At 39.3% G+C, this 9603-nt stretch overlaps 1 long non-coding RNA gene across 1 annotated transcript; it reads left to right on the top strand.

The window, feature by feature from the left end:
- Window positions 1-968: 968 nt before the first annotated feature.
- LOC116377958 (uncharacterized) lies at window positions 969-6446 on the top strand. The gene is made up of 3 exons (XR_004212259.1): window positions 969-1528; window positions 1628-1725; window positions 6233-6446. It is a non-coding gene; the product is annotated as an uncharacterized LOC116377958 (long non-coding RNA).
- The last annotated feature ends 3157 nt before the right edge of the window (window positions 6447-9603 follow it).

The following is a 9603-nucleotide window of genomic DNA, read 5'->3' as shown; positions in this document are numbered from 1 at the left end:
GTGGACACTAGAGAGAATGCAGCTTTAACACATGAAGCTTTGGGTTTTTCTCCTCGGTACGTACTTTACAAAGGGATCTGCAGTATGTAAGAAAACAAAAAAGTAACACAGTCACAGTCCGTAGAGTCACTACACCACATAGCTACTTAGCATGCTAACTGCTCACTATGTGGATGTGATTAAGCTGCCCTGGGGCTGCTGGGCTCATATTCACCCCCCCGGTCCTCCACCATCTGTGCTTTGTGTACAGTCTCCTCTGCTGGGAGATCACTCTGCTCCAGGTTCGTTGTGGTAATCTCACACTGAACACAATTTAATTGAAGAACACTGAGCATGTGAGCACAGCGTCACATGAAATAATGAAGTTCTTAGACTTTTCTTCTCATTATCAGCAAATCTCATGTGTAGACTCGAACCAACAACCTGTTAGTGTGTCAATGCTGTCTGACTTCCTGTCTGAGTCTGTCACACAAACACAAATATATAGTTTCATGTTTTAAAAATGTTCTGAAACAGCTGCTCACAGGAGGAAACAGAGCATTTGTGGGGACTATTTTCAAGATTTTCAAGATTTTACGAGATTGAAACAAAACTACTACATTGTTCATTAGAGACACAAAGAGTCGTAGATTTAAATAGATTTAAAAGATGTTTCCTAAGAAGCTTTATTCACAAAGCAGTCCCAGAGAAATGGCCCTTTTCCTGGGCTATTGGGGATCAGTACTAACGGGCCGTTGGAACGATGTTGCGGCCCGGTTTCTGTGTGATTGAGTCAGAATAAGCTACACTGTGTTCACGGTGATTACAGTCATTTAGCAGACGCTTTTATCCAAACCAACTTACAATTCAGAGTCTATCACATTTCTACACCGTAGGCACAACTACGGGACAAATTTTTGGGGTTAAGTGTCTTGCTCAAGGACACATCGACATGCGACTAGCGGAGCCGGGGATTGAACTGCCGACCCTCTAATTGAAAGACGGCCCTGCTATCCACTTAGCCACAGTCGCCCCAGTCGCCCACAGCATCACAGCATTGAACAGCATTGAGGCTCACTGATGTGTTTTTAATGGAGCTCATGTGTGATGCACACGGCACTAATTCACTGCTGGTTTCGGTGTATATTCACTAAACTAAATTACAGTTGATCAGATCTTCATGAATCCATGCCCACAAAGTCAACATGAGACACTTTTGGGGCCTCGAGTTGAAAATCCAACCAGGAAATTTACTGATTCAATTCTCTGATTAGAAGACTATTTTTACTGCAGTTTTTATGATTTTTTGTAGTTTTTTAACAGAAGTTGTTTGGTTGTTTTGTCTCGTGCTCTTCTTTCATGTGTTTTTATTGTGATGTTTGTTTTTTTCCGCTCAATCCGAGACGACCTCGTCCTCTGAGAGACACTAAAGTAACTTTAACCTTCCAGGACAAGAACACAGACTGAGTCACGAGAGAAGAAAAGGTTCAACTGTATCTGTTTAGAGGGAAAGTGTTGCAATGCAGAGTAAGACAGAGTGCAAATAAAGGTAAATACAAACACCAATATGTCATCACTTTCCTTTCCTGTAAACTTAAAGGTTGTAAATAATAACAGGAACCATCTGTGCTCACATCATTACTCTCAGTCTGCAGCGAGGAGCTGATGATGAATCACTGACGGTCAGTTACAGATCAGACTCATCAACCAGCTGACCGATCAAAGGCTTCTGAGAGACTAGATAAGGTAGGACTGTCTTCAAAACCCGTTCAATGGTTTTAATACTATTTGAGAGATCGAACGCTAATTGTCCAAGCTAATGGTTCATTTCTTAGCTTTTTAAATGTGGGGCTCACATTAATGTTGGACAACTGTGCATGGACACCACCCAACATGTCATGTATTCTCATTTATTAATTATTTGTATTGTTTGTTAATTGTTGTGTTTATTTAACTGGCATATGTTAATCTGCAATGATGTTAGTAGGTTCATCTTCGGTTGCTTATGAGTGAAGCTCATACAGGCACTTCAGCCAGCTCGGGTTCTTTGGGTAGGAGGCGAGGAGAGCGTATCGCTCGTTTCTTTTGGAGTAGACCAGAAGAGCCGGCAGTGTGCTGTAAGGCGGCGCCGATGCGCCGATATTTCTACGCTTTCGGAGAAATAAAGACGATCTTTAAAAAGCGAATGCACGCCCGGATGTCACGTGTGTCCAAGTGTGCAACATAAATATACAAAATGGTGTCCCACAGGGTTCCATACTGGTCCTGTTTTATTTACAATGTAGATCAATGATCTGTGTTGCAATGTTCACTTCTATGCAGACGACACCATTATGTATATTTCTGCCTCATCCTTAGCGAGAGTACGACTGAGGAACTAAAATGTGTTTCTAATGTTGTTCAGAGGAACCTCTGTGAGACTTGAACTAAATGTGGACAAAACCAAAATGATTAATTAATGTGAATCAGATTGTTACTGTAAATAATAAGGTGAGTGAACGAGTCTTAATACAATCTGTCTTTTAATCGTTATATCGAGTGTCTTATGGAGAACTTTAGGGTGAAGTTTGAGTTCTATTATAGAAATAGATGATTTTCTTTGCTGCAAGGAAAACAATTATGCCAACAATTACATATGGTGATATTTTACATGTGCATATAAGTTACTATTCTGCACTCATCACTGCAGTTTGTATAAGAAAGTTGTTTTTCTTTCTTTCTACAACCATAGAATGGAACATTGGTACATTTCACTGTCTCATGTTGCCCCCTTTAAATTGTTGTCAATGTAGAAGTAGAACCGTAAAGAAGGAGCTGTGGGCCGTATCGCCTCCATGGATCCATGAGCAGGAGCCTCCCGTCTCTATACAGAAGCTCTGGTGGTTGTTATTGTTCAGAGAGCGAGCGCTGCTGAATGACATGAATTATTAACTGGGTTGTAGCTGCAGCTGCGCGGGGGGATCTCGTGTGATGAGATTTTCATGAGCAGCTCTTTAATCTGCTGTTGGATGTCTGAGCCTCAGCTGGTGGGACGATTCATCCTCCGCTTGACTGAACAGCCAAAAGCTGCATGAAAACGCTCCACACCTCCTCCTCCTCCTCCTCCTTCTCCTCCTCCTCCACCCGACATCTACCTGCTGAGCGTCACGCTGCTAATTTACAGATGCTTTACACTCCTGCTGCTTCCTCAGGTTACAGGAGACTGATGATGTCATGATATCATTCGTGATAGTAGACGGATTATTTGTACAGTGCAGCAAAAAAACACCCACAATGTGCAGTTATCATCATAGCAGTCCCCTTAATCAAACTTAAAGACATTTAAACCCAGGCAAAAAGCCCAATAAAGTACGTATGCTTCATAACATAATCTGTAATTTGACTGTGTGGATGTTTGCTGATAATAGTTAAACTACAGTCTAAAATCTAACATCTCACACCAGCATCTGAAACAGTGAAATCAGTTAATTTTAATATAATTGACTTTAAGTTAAAGTTATTGCGAGGAACCTTTATTTTGTGTTGAACCTCTAAACCTCTCATTTTACTAGTATTAGTACTTTAACTATATCAGAGTATTCTTACAATGTGGTATTAGTACTTTAACTGTGAGAGTATTTTTACAGTGTGGTAGTAGTCCTTGTACAGTGACAAAGTATTTTTTACAGTGTGGTAGTAGTCCTTGTACAGTGACAGAGTATTTTTTACAGTGTGGTAGTAGTCCTTGTACAGTGACAGAGTATTTCTTACAGTGTGGTAGTAGTCCTTGTACAGTGACAGAGTATTTCTTACAGTGTGGTAGTAGTCCTAGTACAGTGACAGAGTATTTTTTTACAGTGTGGTAGTAGTCCTTGTACAGTGACAGAGTATTTTTTTACAGTGTGGTAGTAGTCCTTGTACAGTGACAGAGTATTTTTTTACAGTGTGGTAGTAGTCCTTGTACAGTGACAGAGTATTTTTTTACAGTGTGGTAGTAGTCCTTTTGTGGTATTAATATTGAGTGTCGCTCCCCATTTGGTCCCGTTTTGTTTGGTAAAATCTGAATCTGTAACTGAAGCTGTCAAACAAATATAGTTGAGAGGAGCATAAACATACTATATTCAAGTTAAGTAAAAGTACCTCAAGTGGCTGAGTAAAGGTACTCTATGTACTGTTATTGGGTTCCAGCACTAGAGACCAGGTCTCATGATGGTTCTCATGTGTAAGAAGACGAGTTCTTTGAGTTCATGTCAGTGAGTGACAGGAGGAGAGTACTTTGTCTTGTTTCTTTAATGTATTATAAGACCAAAGGAAGTTCTCTCTGCTCTCATGTCTTCTGTTGTCGTCCTCGTTGCAGCTCCGATGTTCTTGGGGGAGACATTTTATTTAAAACTCAGAGCGTCATATTTAAATAATGAAGTCATGGCGTGTCCAACTCCACTTTTACTAGACGGTAAATAGTCTGGATGCAAGAGTCAAAGGGTTTTATTTAGTCTCCTCATCAATCAACCAATAAAACCAATAAAACCAATAAAACCAATAGAACCAATAGAAACCATAAAACCAATAAAACCAATAAAACCAATAGAACCAATAGAAACCATAAAACCAATAAAACCAATAAAACCAATAGAAACCATAAAACCAATAAAACCAATAAAACCAATAGAACCAATAGAAACCATAAAACCAATAAAACCAATAAAACCAATAAAACCAATAGAACCAAGGTGTGCCTGCATTTCATTACATCAAATCACAACCTTAATACATTAAATTACATTTCAATGATCATGGATTTGTAACAGAGGTTGATTTGTTCATGAATGGCTTTTCAAATTAAGGAATTTACTTTTCTTTTTTTTCAAGTTAATGGACAAATGAAAGGATTTCTAATAGATTAAAGGTAAATTAAAGATACATTATTTATTTTTTAAGTTATCACTACAAAAATACAATATCATTTATATATTATTAATTAAATTTAATTAATTAATTAAATTTAGTAAATTAATTTTATTTGTTTTATTTCATTTATTTATGATATTTAAGTTATTCCTTGTATTATTGTATGTATTGGTCAGGGACAGTGCAGAGCCTCTTATCTGTACCAGAGTTGCTCTGAGCTGATTTAAAGATGTGGTCTCTGGGCAGGAAACAGAATAACATCTCTGTTCAGAAGACGTTCTTCCTCTGAACAGAGACCTACGAGGATATGATCCATGATGTTCATTCCACTGGTATTGATCAAGAAGCCCGTGAACTCCATGTAGAAATGTTCGGAGTGTTTTTTTGACACAGAAAATAGTTTTTATTCGTGTCCTGCAGCAGAAATATGCAGGTTGGTGTTTCATCCTCTACAGGTCAACAGCTGATCTCTCGTCAGCTTTTACATTAGACTCCTGGACCTCCATCCTCTGACCTCCTCCTGTGTAGAACGTTAGTGTCGGTCAGCCGGGATACCGAGGCCTCACTCTGACGGGGGGGGAATCCGATGAAGATAATAATGATGATGATGAAGGGAGGTGATGAAGGTTAAGAGTGCTTCTTCATGACTCAGCAGAAATGGTTTCCTGTGAGGGCTGAGAGTTCATCTGTGAAGCTCCGTCACACTCAGATACTGATGCTTCATTTAATAGTTCATCTTAATAACCGTCTAACCGTCTCTGTGCAGTGAGACGGTTATTATGGATATAACGTCCAGAATAACTGTCTCACTACTGAGGGAAATGAAACACATGTTCGATTACACACAAGAAAGAGCGCTGTTCATTGTCCTGATACAACAGCTCAGTAACAGCAACAGCGTTGTTAGTGTTTCCTATGAAGCTTCAACAGACGGAGACCAATGTGGTTCAACACTCAAACCTTCAGACTATTTAGTATCATTTACTTTGTCTTAGTAGTTTGTCAAATGCAGCATGACAAAAATACCACGTCCTACCATGTCCTACTTTAGTTGCCTTAACTTAACTTCATGTGAAGACCGAAGTTTATTTTGAAATTTGGGCGATTGTGGCTCAGTTGGTACAGCGGGTCGTCCTTCAAATCAGAAGATCGTCGGTTCGATCGGCTTCAAAAAATTGGTCATTTAGGTGTATGAACGTGTGTGAATGACGTGTCGAGTTAAAGCCCATTGTGTGCTAGAAAAGTGCTGTACAAGTACAAGTACAAGTACCATTTACCATCCATGTAAAGAGTGGACGCGTCCAATCTGACCAGTTAAAAGTGAGAACGTGGCGATGACCCTGCCTTCTCCCCCCCCCGTGTGCAGACTTCCTGTCCCGCCTCCAACCATGAGTGACATTTACGAGTCGGCGGCCAACTCTCTGGGTCTGTTCAGCAGTCCCTGTCTGACCAAAGTGGAGCTGAGGGTCACCTGCAAAGGGATCTCAGACCGGGACGCTCTGTCCAAACCAGACCCCTGCTTCGTCCTCAAGATGAAGTCCCACGGACAGTGGATGGAGGTATGCCGCCACAACAACCACGACCCCGCCGCTGCTTTGTTGAACTTTATCTGATTTATAATGTTTTCTTTCTTCATAAAAACACAATTCAAACAAATCTAGCCATTATTGTTATTAATGAAGTATAATAATGTGCTTAGAGCTCGTGTTAGAAGGTAAACAGCTCATAATTCATCTCTAATATCTATTTGTATTAACGTGAAAACATCTCCTTCAAACTACTGGATTCATTCAAGTTTATCACCAAAACTACATTTTACAGATGTGAACACATCATGATAACGTTATAATGTACCTTCATCCAGTACTCATGTTCACTGAGCAGAGCCTGAAGGCATCATCATGTAACTGAAGTGAACCTCCGTTGGTTAGCGGTGCTGCTAACGTTACTAGCTCTCCTCTGATTGGTTGTTTACAATGAAACACGATCAGAGATCAGAGACTAGAAACACATGTTCTACTGAGTCAGTAACACTTTATTTACACTCTGATGGTTAACGATAAAACTTTATTTACACTCTGATGGTTAACATTAAACTTTATTTACACTCTGATGGTTAACATTAAACTTTATTTACACTGATGGTTAACGTTTAAACTGTGAGGGGGGTCAGTACAGATCGGGTATCGACAACGGTCCATTATACCACCAATATATATATATATATTTATGTGTTCTTAGTATGTAATCTGAGATTTGTCAGAAAACCTAAAACCTTTAAGTGTCTTATCCAAAATCAGCTACCCATGTGGAGAACTTTATTTTAGATTCTAGAGGAGATCTCAAAGGTTCCAAAGATACCAAATATGTCTCCAAAATAAAACAGCAGACATGTTGAGTATTTATTTATGATGGTTAAAATATTTCAGGATTTTAAAACTGGCTGAAACGTTGATTTCAGAGTGTGTTAAATGTGCTGTTTTGTAGCTGGACCCTGGTGCCCTTCTCCTCTCACAGGTGATCTGTTTACTTCACTGACAGCGTGTAAAACACAGTGTTTTCTCCCTCTGAGCTGTTGTAATCAGCTGCTCGGCTTCATTAACAACACGACATGACGAAGGAGAAAAGAGACTCTGCTGGTTTGTGTTTGTGTCTGAGTTAATCTTTATCTCATCAACACTATTCTAACAGCGTCTTCTTCATTGGCTTTCCTTTAATGGCTGTAATTTACTTAAAACCAGATAAAACAGATTCATCTCGTGTTAACCCTCCAGCTTGTGTGATTTTAAAACGTTTCCTTCATCATCGTCTCCTCTTCTTCATCTAAATTAGGACCAAGTTAGATGTTTTGTTTCCTTGTGGAATAATCGAGTAAACAGTCGATATCTGTGTCAACATCCTGGTTCCTCATCAGATGACCTCTGATGGCGCAATTAAAACCAAATCCTCATTAGCTGCTGACAGTTATTGTCACATCAAAGAGAGTTTATTTTTCTCATCAGGAAACTGGTCTCAGGGGGAAACAGGAAGCTGTTGCGGACATTTTATCTTTAGAGGAGCTTTTGAGCCTCTTTTAGCTCCTCGTTTTGGTTTTACGGCACATTTACTTCCTGCTTCAGCAGCCAGAATATTTTAAAGAAGGTGAAACATTAGAAATTATGTACGTTTATTTATCTGCGTGCCTGTAAACCGTTGGTGTGATTTTAATTTGCTTAAAAATGTAATTAGTCAGATTGTCTTGTGGATGTTGTTATGGCCATAACTTTTGGACACAGGGTGAAATCCCCCCCCTCGCTGCAGCCATGTGCTCTCAATCGCCTCCAAAACACACCAGCAGGTTAAAGTAAAAATCAAATGGATTTATTATCCAAGAAGCATAAAAACAGATACAAACAGTTACAAACCGAATCACACTACTAACAACAAAACAAACCTATATATAAAATGAAATGTGAGATCCAATCCGAGCCACCCAGGAGGCTGGTATGCCCTCCTCGGTGGCCAGCAGAAGATCTGAAATCCCGCAGAGCTTCAAACCCCTTGTCTCCGCAAAGTTGCATTCCTCGACGTGCAGGCAAGGAGAGAGACACAGAGATATTTTAGTTATTATTATAAACATTTTGTATTGTTATTATTAATTATTATAGTAATTTGTGTACTTCAGTAACACCACTTCTGTAGTTATTGTAACCCAAACCACAATCTTTTCCTAAACCTAACCGTTTTGTTGTCTAAACTAAGTAGTTTAGTTGTCTAAAGCTAACTGAGTAGTTTTATTGTCTAACGCTAACTAAGTAGTTTAGTTGACTAAACCTAACTAAGTAGTTTAGTTGACTAAACCTAAGTAGTTTAGTTGACTAAACCTAACTAAGTAGTTTAGTTGTCTAAACCTAACTGAGTAGTTTAGTTGTCTAAACCTAACTAAGTAGTTTAGTTGTCTAAACCTAACTGAGTAGTTTTATTGTCTAAACCTAACTAAGTAGTTTAGTTGACTAAACCTAACTAAGTAGTTTAGTTGTCTAAACCTAACTAAGTAGTTTAGTTGACTAAACCTAACTAAGTAGTTTAGTTGACTAAACCCAACTAAGTAGTTTAGTTGTCTAAACCTAACTGAGTAGTTTCCTCTGAAGATGGAAGTTTATTTTGAAAAGACTGTATTCATGTAATGAGCAGAAATTGACACGTGTTGCATGAAAATGCCCGAATCGTGAGCAGTGACTTTCTGTAGGATATGATGCGAGCTGTTTTATGAAGATACGCTGCACCATGAACATCAAACCTTCCTTCATGTCTTTACTTAATGAGGTCACACTGAGAACGTGAAACCACTGTTAGTTTGAGATCATAAAAGCAGCAAATATGTCAATGGGATTTGTTACAAAACTCAACTGTCTCTTCTTCTTGAGTGTTTTTTCTGGTATTTATGAGTGTGTGTGTGTGTGTGTGTGTGTTGTGAAGCGGTCAGACCTGGTTTCTGTTGCCCCACTTAATGTTTCTCTCAAGTATTTTTAGAGATGCAGATGAACCTTCTCTTCATTTTCTCCCTCGTTCTCTCTCCAGCTGTGGTCCTTTTTTTATTTTCCTCCCGTCCCACTTTCATCCTTCTTCTTCTCTTGTTTCTTTCTGTCGGCGAGTTCAGATGAGTTCTGTGTTTCTATCGTCAGCCTGAATGTGACGGGAGGTCAAAGGTGATGCTTTAGGGGCGGGGCTACACAGTGATTGACAGGTCTCTACCAG

The sequence above is a fragment of the Anarrhichthys ocellatus genome, unplaced genomic scaffold (genome assembly GCF_004355925.1).
Source record: "Anarrhichthys ocellatus isolate YVR2014 unplaced genomic scaffold, GSC_Weel_1.0 scaffold1896, whole genome shotgun sequence".
In the NCBI taxonomy this organism is placed as follows: Eukaryota; Metazoa; Chordata; class Actinopteri; order Perciformes; family Anarhichadidae; genus Anarrhichthys; species Anarrhichthys ocellatus.
The sequence above is the reverse complement of the archived record's forward strand: the minus strand, read 5'-3'. Positions and strand labels throughout refer to the sequence as shown.